Source organism: Pinus tabuliformis, chromosome 7, assembly GCF_031772625.1.
Source record: "Pinus tabuliformis cultivar Carrire ecotype Pingquan chromosome 7, CPIR1, whole genome shotgun sequence".
NCBI classification, from domain to species: Eukaryota; Viridiplantae; Streptophyta; class Pinopsida; order Pinales; family Pinaceae; genus Pinus; species Pinus tabuliformis.
The window spans coordinates 1,615,389,030-1,615,402,450 of NC_142293.1; the positions used below are offsets into that span (position 1 = coordinate 1,615,389,030).

Genomic DNA, 13,421 nt, shown 5'->3' on the forward strand with positions numbered 1-13,421 from the left:
AGAGTTGCTGAATAAGCTAAGGATTTAGCTTGAGCTAACTTGTGAGTTGAGAGAGTTGAGCATACTTGTGCGGAATTGTTCTAGTGAGAACAAGCTTTGTATCTTCACTCATATTTCTGACATATGCAATATAGATAGCGGGGTTTTAAGCAGTGGCTTTCCCCAGATACATCTTGTGTTATATGCCATTGATTTATCTTCTTCTTGTTCATATTGTTTTCATCGATCTATTGGCTTCCGCTGGTTGAAAGTAGAAGTAGATTATTGTCCTGAGCTTTAGTACATTACATGAGCTTGTGAATATACATGATTTTCTACAATCAATCCGCAAGAAGGTACACTAGTAGCGCAATAGGAAAAGATAGTCCCTCTATAGTCACTAGCACTTTTGTAATGGAAATTCTTCCATTAGAATTGCCCTTCCTCTTTGCAAAATGTATCAAGGCTCTTAGCCTTAGTTTTTTGAAATTAGTATAAAGATAGTCGCTTATGTTAAAAAGAAACAAAGCAAAAATTGAATTATAATTCACATATTTTTTTGTTGTTGTGAAATTTCGAACTCTCATGATTTTCCAAACATAAGATGTGTGGAAATAAGTTTTAAAAGAAAAATACGCAAATGCCTAAAAGACACAACATAGTTTTCAAAACCTTGGAAATAAAATAAAATATAATCAAGCAAGGTCACACAAATTAGTTCACACTTGCTGAAAATCCTTGCAGAAAAATAAGTTTTGCAATGTTAGTGTAAAGTAACTAGAAAAATAAGTTTTGTTGTCGGATCACTTTGGTTATCAGTCACAAGATTTTGATGAGCTCTCTGCTATGTAGTATGATTGTTATATTCTCTAAAAAACAACAACAACAAACAAACAAAAAAACAAACAAAAAAAACAACAACAAACAAAAAAACAACAAACAAAAAAACAACAAACAAAAAAACACAAAAAAAAAAAACAAAAAAACAAACAAAAAACAAAAAAACAAACAACAAAAAAAAAAACAAACAAACAAACAAAAAACAAACAAACAAAAACAAAAAACAAAAACAAAAAAAAACCAACATACTCCAAAGAAATGGGCAATTTTTTCCTTAATAGAGGTAGATGAAGTGAACCCTTGACCTAAATAACTTTGAACTCCAAAACTCCCTCCATTGACATCACAATTGCTATTAACCATCTTCATCATATGCATTTCCAGACTACTACGAGATCAATTTCTTATGGAATGGGTGGCTGAAACAAGAACAAATTCTCTATTGCACATGTAATGTCACATAAGATAAATCCATTCCTCTACATCAAGTTGTACAAATAACGGAGGGAATGATAACTACATGCATGGGTGATGCCAAATAATAGTGTTAGTGTGACCAATGTTGGGGAATTGTTTAAACACCAAGCTACCCTCCACAAACTATATCAAATATTCAATCCAATAACTAGGTGAAGAGCAATGTCCCAATTGCTTGAAGAGAACACCTTCATAATGAAAGTGGCATTTGAGAAATTATGATTTAGTGTCTATCTACAACAATCTCATGAAATTTGTACCATTAATACAAATGACACTCACAAACATTTAGATCTATATAATTATCATATTACTAAAAAAAAAAAAAAAAAACTTTGTATATTTTTAACTAACTATCATGTTGTAGAGAGAAAGATTCTACAACCCAATATGAGATAAATGTTGTAGTAGTGCATAACATGACACATGAGATCAAAAAATAATAATAAAACATAATATCAACTAAATTAAAAAACTAAAAATAAGAATAATTCTATTTAATTCAATTTGTTATATTATAATATAGTTTTTATTAATAAAATTACAAACATATTTTTAAAGTAAAAATCAGAATATCACACTAAAATAAATTTAAAGAATAATGATTCATATTCCTAACCACAATATTTCAGAACATATAAGAACTTAATAAATTTAATTATAAACATATGATTAAAAATAATAATATTTTTATATCTAGATGTGATATATATATAAAATATAAATAATAATTCATATCCGTAATCATTATATTTCAAAACTTGATTTTTAAATTTAAATAATAAACATATAACAAGTTAATACTTACAATAAAATATTTTGTCTAAGCGTTTTCTATAAAATCAATGCTATCTATATCACATAAAAAATCAAATAAATGGGTGGTAGAGGGAGATAGGTGTTTTAGGATCCCAAGGAAACTAAATTTCTGAGTATTCATGGGGTTTAGGACATTTGATGAACAACCAAGCATAAGCCTATGGTCTCTTCCAAGGCCTTCAATTGGCTAAAGAAAATCAAGTCCATTCACTCACAATTTTGGGAGATTATCTTCTCATACATCAACCTATGGTTAAAGGTCCACTCTGAAGGATAAATCTTTAGAGATCCTTATGAAAAGAATAAGTGGCAAAAGAAATACATTCAATAACATATTTTCATGTTCTTTGTGACTTGAATAAATAAACTAATTATTTTATAATGAAGGTTGTAAACCAGGGATGGGGGAGTTGAGAGTTAAGGGTTTTTTTCAGACCTTCTATAATCTCCTGATTAAACTTGAAATCAATCTCTCTTGATTAAAAAAAAAATCACTACATGAAAAAATTGGTGGGGGGGGCATGGGCAATGTGGCAATCCACATGATCAGTAAACATGTAGACAAGCCAAACACTTACATCCCATTCACTATTCAAATTGTGCAGTACAAGATTATAATCCTTCTCTAGCATCAAAGTACAAAGTTCCCTTCATTTGAAATCTAACATAGGTGGGTTGATATCATTCTCTAGCAAGGGATAATTATGAAGAGTAATGTTTCTCAATGGTCTCTCAGATGTGGGATTCATGAGAAGGTATTGGCTCGGGATTAGCTCGTCGCCACCCTTCATTGGACATCAAGCAACAAATGTAATAAATTTATCACTAAGGTGACAATAAGGAGCATTTTTTCAGTGTTGGAAAGTTTCCCCGAGTATTAGTGATTTTTGGTTGACGAGAGGACAATTTTCCTTTAACCCAAGCTCATGCTATGACAACGATAGGGAGATGACAAACTTTATTTCTATACATATTTGTCCTCTTTGTAGAGTAAGTAATGCACATGTTAGTTATAAAATTATTCACTTAACTGTTCAATTAAATGCATGTACTACGGAGAGTAATCTGGAATGAGAAAAAAACTCAAAATAGGGTGAAAAGAGCCTCTAGTGCCTATTTGAAATTATGGAATAGTGTTATATATTGAATTAGGGGTGTTCCTTGGTCGAATTGGGGAGATTTTGGTGGTATATTTTGTTCAAGGAAAATTATCAGTTAAGGGAATCGACTACCAACCTACTAATTGGTTGGTGGTGAGATTATGAAAACTTCAACAAGGTTTCACCTTATTACACATTGGCTTTGGTGAGAGGCCTCAGGGGCTCACACATTTTGAATGTTCCTTAGTTGATTTGAGGAATCTATTCAGGTAGAAAAATTACATTCTTGGAAAACTTGTGATCGGGGAAGTCAACAATCAACCTGGTAATTTGGTGGTTGAAGAATTGTGGCAAACATGGGGTGTTTCCACCAATTTGCTTGTTGGGTTCAATGAGAGGCCCCAGGGGCTCTTATCTGATACAATTTCAAGCCAGGTTTTGTGGGCTTTGTGTTGATCTCATAACATTATTCAAAAAATTGGATTGTTGTATTTTCTACTTGGTGAAAGTCATTGTTGCTTGAAATATTCAGGGAATATTTTAAGGATGGAAACTAGTCTTGAAGTTTAAAAGCATTAGCGAATCTCACTAGTCCCTAATATGCAAACTATAAAATGTTTATTGATGTGTTTGTAAATTAATTCACATTTATAATGATTTTATATATAGTCTCTATATAATGTTGGCGATTTTTAAGCTAAAATAATTTTATATTGTCAAATTTGGGCAAATCATTTTTATAAAAAATGGAAATTGGCAATTTTTGTTGTTGTTGAAAAACGATGGAAAATTAACCCACCTGCGAATATTAGCCCCTAAAATTTTCCATGGACATATTGTCAGTGTAATCATGGGGTGCAACCATAAGAAGGTGATAGCCCAACTTGTAGAGAAGATAGATTCTCTGCAATTGGATGTCTCGACTCTTAAATTAAAACACAATGAACACATTGCATCAAATTCCTAGGTGATGGAGGATCTGCAAGGAGTGAAAACAAAAGTAGCAAAAAATGGAGAGGAAGTGGATGCTTTGAACTGAGAGATTGAGGAGCTTCAAGCACATGTAATAGTTTAATTCCTAGTTTGAATGACACTGCCACTTCATGCAAACCAAAATCTATCACCTACCTGGACTTAGATGAACCCGCTGAGGACTATAGTAGATTATAATGATAAAGGATTATAATTAATCAATAGTGGAATGGTTTGTAAAGTTTGTTTTTTGTTGGGGAAATTTTGTAAGATGTACACCTACAAACCCCCACTTTTTCATGTTCAGAATAGTGATCCTCTAGAGGAGGTTGTCAACTCATATATGTACTCGACGTATTTGCTGCGATCTAGACACATAATTGAATATATTACAAAATCCTAGTTCTGGTTAAAAAAAAAAAGTAAATAATTTTTTTTATAAAATTTGTTAAAAAAAATACGAAGTATTCACACACACAAAATTAATCATATATAATTAATAAAATGTATTATTAAGTTTTAATAAAATTAAAATAATAATATTTCTCTATATAAAGATGTGAAATTTATATAAATATAAATAATATTTTTAAGAACTAGAATGGATCCATCTTAACTCTTGATCTACCAAGTGCAAGGTGCAAACATTTTATTGAGTTTTACATTTGCATTTTGAAAGATTTAATCATTTGTACACTTGATAGATATGAAATTAAAATAAATCTATATAATTGATTTGTGTGGGGTTTAATCCCCACCAGGTCATAGGTTCAAATCTCATGGGGAGGGGTTGAAGATGGGAGCTACCTCTTGGGGAATTAAACTATCCCAAGGGGTGTCCAAGCTTGATCAAGGTTTGCACAATTTTGGTTGAGCCGAGAGGCTCATTCTACAACCTAGTATGAGGGGATGTGTAAGTTTGTATGTCCTTCCGTTCCCCTTGAAAAAAAAAAAAATTATGTTCTAAACAAAAAAATAATGTCGACTATAATATAAAAAAAAAGGAATGAAGGCAAAAAAATGTATGAGTAAGATGTTTAAATCTTATATTTTTCAAAAATATTTCAACAAGAGATTTAAATAAGGGCTACATAGTAGCTAGTACATGCCACTTAGCTTAAATATAACTTAATTAAACAAAAAAATAACAAAGACAAATTTATTCACAAAAATAAAACAACTAATAAAATATTGTATTGTTGAATGACATCACCTAAAATTAAGAAATGTGATTAACTAATATTGATTATATTAAGGTACACACATATAAGCGTTTATAATTAAATTTATTAAAATATGTTTTTAATACAATAATAAGTCATCATGCTCAAAGCGCCACCAAGAAGTAGGCTGCTCATGTGGACCATTCTAAGAAACAAAATACCCGCGGGAGACAACCTCCTCGAGCGATCACAACACAGCCCATTCTGGTGTTGTCTCTGCAAATGTTGCAATGGATCTGTCTTGCATTTATTTTTGGAATGTTCTGCAGCAAAGAATCTCTGGAATACTATTTTACCTTCTGCTGCTCCTCACAATACTTGGGAGGGCGCATCTATTCTTGAGGCATGGACGAACTGGTGCACCTTTGCCTCCCCTACCAGGCTACATAATATCCCTCTTCTTGTCTGTTGGGCCCTTTGGATCGCCCGGAACAGACTCACCTTCCGGAATGACTCCCCTCACTGGCCCTCCATTGCTGCCTGCGTGCTGGCTAATTACTCCCTCATCCTCGAAGATGCACCACCCCCTCGACCGTGCAACATTATACCTGAGACGATTGATTATCAGAGGCCGTGGGCTTACTTTGACGGCGCTGCACAGGAGAATGGGTGTGGCGAGGGTGCCATCCTTCATATTAATGCACATCACTCATACAATATTATTATGGGATTCGACAGAGGCACTAATAACTATGCCGAATTATCCGCAGCAAAATTCCTCATTCAATTTGCATTGGAGAAAAACTGTAGAGATCTACAAATATTTGGGGATTCAAAAGTTGTTTGTGATTGGCTAAATAAATCTTCTAGATGCAATGCTTATACTTTGAGTCATATTCTGGACAAGGCACTGAGATTGATTACATCATTTGACTCTTTTACATGCCATCATATTTACAGGGAGCAGAACACAGCTGCTGATAGGCTATCCAAAGAGGATGCGAATAGGGATCCAGACAATTGGTTGATCCAGGAACAACGTGATGGTGCACATTACCAATTTTACCATCGGCCATTTATGGATATCGCTATATAAATTTAATTTTTGTTGATCTCACAGGAAGAACAGACTTCATATATATGTCATCTATAAATATTCATAGTTTCTTTTTTAACATTTTATCTACACTCACAAAGTGCCAGATTGATATATAGAACTCCTATTCAGTATATTTACAGCGATTGATACCTCCCTACGTGGACACAAGGTATTAATGTTTTGATCACATATGTCCCTGAACATAATTTTGTTGAAGATAGGCAATGCCTCTCTATTTGAATATGCTTAAATGCATTTACAAAATGTAATTTCCTTTTAATAGAAATTACGATTTTTTCTATGAGAAACAAAAAAATAAAATGTCATCATAATTTTTTTTTCTAGATCTGTCTACTTCTATTATTATACAAAAAGAGAAAAAATTACAGCAAGGTTGTGGCCTTGAAAGTCTTGCCAAGAGGTTGGCAATTTGCACAAGTGTTCACATTGTTAGTTCTCAGAGGACCTCCATTTTTGATATGGCCTCTTATAAGACCCGACACATATACATAGCTGAACAGAGACAGTAAAGTGCCCGAAACAAGGCTAAACAGAGACAACAAAGACAGTAAAGTACCCGAAACATTGCTAAACACAGACAGAGACCCGATACTGGCATGAGTCAAGAAGCAAAACAGAGTGGTGTTCCTGCTGCTGAAGCTGCCTTTAGCGGAGAGCCGAGAGAGAACAATCATCATCAGTGGTGTATGGTTCCTCTACAACTCTGCAACCAAATTGTAAAGAGTCCTCTGTATCTGAGTGCCGAGCCCCCGAGCCTGTTGGTTCTCTCTGCACTGGCTCGCTTGGACCTGCAGTGACCGCTTGATTCACCATCGAGGAGCTTCCTGAGACTGGGCGCTGACTGTCCATTGGAGACGCCCTTCGTTGGACGGCCGGCATTTCCGGAGGAGCATCTACCTGGCCTCTGGGATCTTCACATTTCTCAATTGTGACAGAAACAATAAAGGTCGAATGAGCAAGAGTGCAGGGGATTCGATAGCGAACCGTGGGGTGTGCCTCATGCTCACAATTATTCCTTCTACCGCACCCTCGACCTCTGCCACGACCAAATCTTGTGCCAGGAGGACTGCTTCACCCGGAATCCTGCACCTCCGTGAAAGAGCGCGTCGGGGAGGTTGACCGCTGCGAGGTGGCGCGACCCCTGGAGCCTCCTCGCCTACTTATCATCCTGAGCCGTTCTTGCGGCATTGCCAGGCCCTGAGGTGGAGCGAATGAACCTGGAAAGTAATTTAACACTGCCACGCTGAGGGAGAAGCTCTTCTTTACACTGACCACAGTATCCCAAGAGACTGGAGCAGCAGGAATGAAGTCGGAAGCATCAAGAGAGCGAAGGATATGGTGCTCCATGGCACAGTTAACCGGGAGTCTAGTTGAGGAATTAATGTCTCGCATTAAAAGCATTAAAAGCCTTGTACACCACCTTGTATCAGGCGTGTTCGGACACTTGTCCAAGTGACCGACCACGTGCCTGCCCTCCTTGCCGTCAGACACCCGCATCCGGGGAAATGTCATCATAAATTGAAAATATGGTGAAAAAATTATAATTCATGAAAATATAAATAATAGAAAAAAAGGAAAAAATAAAAAATTTAAATAAAAAGGAAATAAAACTAAAAACAAAAAATTAGTAACTAATAGAAATGGAAGTTACTAAACAATCTTACCTCAACCAATCATCTTACAAATAAATAAATTTAAATAATAATAAAAAAGTAACAAAAATTGAATTCTCAATATTAAACTATGGATAAGCGTCATAATTCTCAATGTTAAACTTGGATGGAGTTCCATACATGCTGAAAGGGCAGTCATGGCTATTACCCCAACGGGGGCCTGAGATTTTTTAAATATTGCCTTGTTCCTTGATAACCATATTTGCCAACATACATACTTAGGAAGAGATGACCATATTTATTTAAATTTTCTTTTGGCCTGAAGGGAGGCCAAATAAGATTTGGGTCAAGAGCTAAAGAAGATTAGGATGTCTAAAGGCCAGGAAGTTATGCAGAATAGAGGCCCAAGGACTACAAACCAAACTTATTTAGCCACATGACAATGGAGAAAGAGGTGGGGGATAGATTCCTCCACGGATTCACATAGCGAGCATCTTGAGGGGTCGATTTGTCCCCTCTTCCGAAGATTTTCCATAGTAAGAATTTTTTTATGCAATAGCAACCAATAAAAAAATTGACTTTTGGGATGGCATTTGTTTTCCATATTTTTCCCCAAATAGAGTTTTTAGAGGTAATTGGGAGTTTAAGAGCATGTGCAAATACCCTACTTTGACAGTATATCTGGAATTCTTCCATCCCCACTTGTCTTCCTCTGTAAGAGTTATGGGGGTACAACCTCTTAACTTATTTAATATATTATCTATTTGGAGGAGAAGAGCCTCCGGGATATTTTCGAGCTTCCAGTCCTTCCAACCTCCTTATTGGTTCCACTCTACAATGTGGCCCAGATTTTCCTCCCCCTATGTCTCAAGAAGTTTTTAAGACCCACCAGGGAAAGTTCAAACTCCAAGGGATGGAGTCCTAGAATCGAATCGGAAAAAATCTTGGTGGAGGCTCCATTTCCTGGAATTTTGGTGATAATGTCCCTGGCGAAGTTAATCAAACGCCTAATCGGGGAACCCAATCCAAGGGCCTCGTGTCATCCATGGTCAAATTTATGAGGTAGATATTTAGCCCAAATCACTTGGGACCACGATTGGCTCAGATTTGTGATCAAACTCTAGTACAATTTAGCTCCCATTGCCATATTAGCTATCAACGAGCCCCTAATTCCCAATCCTCCATGCTGTTTCGGAGCTCTGACTATTTTCCAATTCACTAAGTGGTATTTATTTGTTTCTGTTTTACCTCCTTCCCACTTGAATTTCTTATATACATACCCATTTGGTGAAGCACGCCCTTGGGGGCTTGTAGGGCGGTGAACTGATATAGAGGGATCGCTAACGGGACTGACTTAATAAGGATTTCTCTACCTGCATAATTAAGCCAAGTCCCACCTCAGTTTACAATTTTGGTTTTCATTTTATCTTGCACTTTTTGCCAGACATGGGGAACAACTCTTCCAAGGAAGATTGGGATCCGTAAATAGTTGAAATCTTTCCACTCATGGACTACTTTAAATCCGAGGATTTCTTTTATCTTTTTTTTTTCCTTATTTCTTGAGATGTTCCAGCTGTAGATGTAGCTTTTGCAGTCATTAGTAACACCCCCAAATGCACTAAGGAATCTATCTAAGGTTTTCTTAAATCGTCGAGCGATTGTGGTCGAGGCTCCGCCCATCAAAATAGTATCATAAACAAACTGACCATGATTTATACTTCTGATGCCATCCTTATAACGTATGCCCGAGAGGTTGAGGGAAGCTCTTTCTAGTTCCAATTTCCTGCTCAGGGCATCAACCATGATGATATATAAGAAAGGAGAGAGGGGGCACCCTTGTCGAAGGCCCCTCGAGGCTTTGAAGAAGCCTGCGACCCTTCCATTCACTAGCGAAGCAATCCAAGGAGAAGCAATACAAATATTTATCCATCTAATAAAGGTCTCATCCAACCCCATTTTTCTGAGGACTTTTAACAGGAATTCATGCCTAACACGGTCAAAAGTGTTTGCCATGTCCAGCTTAATGATCATTCCTTGGTCTCCCCTGCGCCAACTTGAGTCTAGAGCTTCTTGGATCAGGATAATATTATCGAAGATTTGCCTACCTGGGACAAACCCCCCCTGATTTTCAGAGATCAGAGAGGGAAATAAAGGTTTAAGATGATAAGCCAACAACTTCAAGAAGATTTTGTAGGAGACATTGCAAAGGGAAATAGGGCGGAATCTGGAGAACGAGGAGGGATTCGATTCTTTAGGGATTAAGGCCAGGAAGGAAGAGTTTATGCCGCCCCCCATAACAAAGCATTTGAATGAGTATCCCACCAATCTGCAAAGGTCCTTCTTAATAACATCCCAAAAGGAGTGATAGAAGCTCATCGTGAATCCATCCAAAACTGACGCCTTATCTAGGGGGAAGGAGAAAATCACCTTTCGAATTTCCTCCACCGTTGGAGGGGAAATCAGAGAGTGATTCCACTCCTTCGACACCATTTGAGGGATGTTCTCGAGAAAGAAGTCTTCGCTGGCAAGATCCCAAGTATGATCCTTAGTGTACAAATTTTTATAATGCTCAACTGCTACTCTTTTGATTTCCTCAAACTTATTGATGGTCCCCCCCCCGCCATGAATAATCTGAGTTATATTTTTTTTTTGATTCCCCAACCCTAAGCCATTTATTTCTAGATTTTAGTCTCCAATACTCTTGTTCCTTTCTTAGGTTTGTGTGAAGTGTCTGCTTCCTTATGAAAATTCGATTCCTGTACTAGCATTGATTCCATTCTCCCTTGGATTGCAACAAATTTTTCTTCCATATCTTTGATGTTTTCCTGTCTTTCAAATTTATGATCCTTTAACCACTTTTTATTGTCGTCTTTCAGTCTACGGATCTTGGACTCCCAGATGGTTATTGGGCTTCCATCAATCCAAAACGACTAGGAAAGGGAGACCACCTCCAAGAAATTGGGGACATCCAGCCATTGGGGAGAGTAGCGAAAGGGGATAGGGCCCAGATCCAGGGGATGAGAGATAACCACGTTGATTGGTCGGTGGTCTGAACCAGCCTGTTGGGTATACGACCAAAGTCCCATATTGACTAGAAGTGGGGAGGATCATGGGTATATAAGGATGTACAAATATCTCCATTGGTATGAGGCCTTTTGGGGTAAAGCCCAAAAACAAATCCATGAGGGCTTAGGCCCAAAGTGGACAATATCATACCATTGTGGAGATATGTGGTGTCCAGAGTCCTTACAACTGGTATCAGAGCCGAAGGTTTATTTGGCTGATAAACTCGCAGGAAAGAAGGGTTCTTGGTTCGAGTGGGAGCAATGGCGGAAGATGGTAAGTTTAGGGTCGAGAAATTTAACGGCCAAAACTTCTCGCTGTGGAAGATGCAGATGGAAGATTATCTGTATCAGAAAGATCTATACCTACCATTGGGTGGAAAAACAAAGATGTCGACGGGTATGAAAGACGAAGAATGGAACCTTCTCGATAGAAAGGCACTCGGAACAATACGGTTGTGCCTTGCTGCGTCAGTCGCCTTCAACATTTCGAAGGAAACCACGACAGAGGGTTTGATGAAGACGTTGTCGAAACTATATGAAAAACCCTCGGCCTCAAACAAGGTATTTCTTATGAAACAGTTATTTAATATGAATATGTCGGAAGGTGGATCTGTTGCAAACCATTTAAATGATTTTAATATAGTTACAAGTCAGTTAAGTTCTGTAGGGGTAAACTTTGATGATGAAGTTAGAGCTCTGTTATTATTATGCTCATTACCAGAAAGTTGGAATGGTTTGGTAATGGCCATTAGTAACTCCGTTTTTGGATCTAGTACTTTAAAGTTTGATGATGTTGTCGGTGCTATCCTTAGCGAGGAAATGCGACGGAAAAGCTCCGGTGAGACATCGGGAAATGCTTTGAGTGCAGAGTCTAGAGGAAGAAAAATGGAAAGAGGAAAGAGCTCAGGATATCGCAGTAAATCAAGGAAAGGCAGATCCAAGTCTAGATCGGGGATAGTGTGCTGGAAATGTGGAAAGAAAGGACACCTAAAGAAAGACTGTAGATCTCGGAAGGGAAAAGAAGGAGATGCACAGCAAGAAAACAATCATGAAGCAAATGTGACAGGTGAGGTGTTACAAGATGCTTTGATTCTTTCTTTCGAAAATATTACTGATTCCTGGGTGATAGATTCAGGGGCTTCATTCCATGCCACACCTGATAAGAAATACTTTCATGACTATGTTCAAGGAGATTTTGGACAAGTTCGTCTGGGTGATGATAAACCCTGTAAAATCGTTGGAATGGGTAAGGTTCTTCTAAAACAGCAGAATGGAAACCAATGGCTATTAAAGGAGGTAAGGCATGTTCCAGATCTAAAGAAAAATCTGATTTCAACAGGGCAGTTAGGCGGTGAAGGTTGTGTGACAACTTTCACAGATAAAGCTTGGAAGGTCACTAAAGGAGCCCTGGTAATAGCAAAAGGTGAAAAGGTTGGTACATTGTATTTATGCAATGGTATTTCTAACTCTGTTAATGCTTTAACTTCCAAAGGAGCAGATGCAGCATTATGGCATCATAGGCTCGGACACATGAGTGAAAAGGGGATGAAGATTCTTCACTCAAGGAATTTGTTGCCGGGTTTGAAGAATGTTGATTTGGACTTCTGTGAGAACTGCATTTATGGAAAACAGAAGGGATTCATATTTCTCAGAGTTGGGAAAGAAAAGAAGAACGAAAAATTAGAGCTTGTGCATACAGACGTATGGGGACCTGCTCAGGTATCATCTCTCGGTGGCTCTCGTTATTATGTTACTTTTATTGATGATGCAACTAGAAAAACATGGATTTATTGTATTAAGAATAAATCTGATGTATTTGATGCTTTCAAGAAATGGAAAGCTTTGGTTGAGATTGAGACAGGAAAGAAATTGAAGTGTCTTAGATCAGACAATGGAGGTGAATATTGCAGCAAAGAGTTTGATAGGTAGTGTTCAGAGCATGGAATTCGCAGAGAGAAGACAGTTCTAAGAACACCACAAGCAAATGGTGTGTCAGAAAGGATGAACAAAACAATCATGGAGCATGCAAGGTGCATGGGATTGCCTTTACAGTTTTGGGTAGATGCTGTAGATACTGTTGTTTATCTAATAAACAGAGGGCCTTCAAGTTCCTTGGATGGTGGTGTTCCAGAGGAAGCATGGACAGGTAAAAAGGTAAACTACTCCTTTTTAAAGCCTTTTGGTTGTGAGGCCTTTGTCCATATTGATAAAGAAAATAGAACAAAGCTTGAGGCAAAGTCAAAGAAATGTACCTTTATTGGATATGGTGTTAA

General features: G+C 37.2%; 1 pseudogene; it reads right to left on the bottom strand.

Annotated features, from left to right (window-relative positions):
- Positions 1-6,044, bottom strand: part of LOC149254392 (uncharacterized) — a 33,104-nt pseudogene extending 27,060 nt beyond the window's left edge.
- Between the last annotated feature and the right edge of the window lie 7,377 nt (positions 6,045-13,421).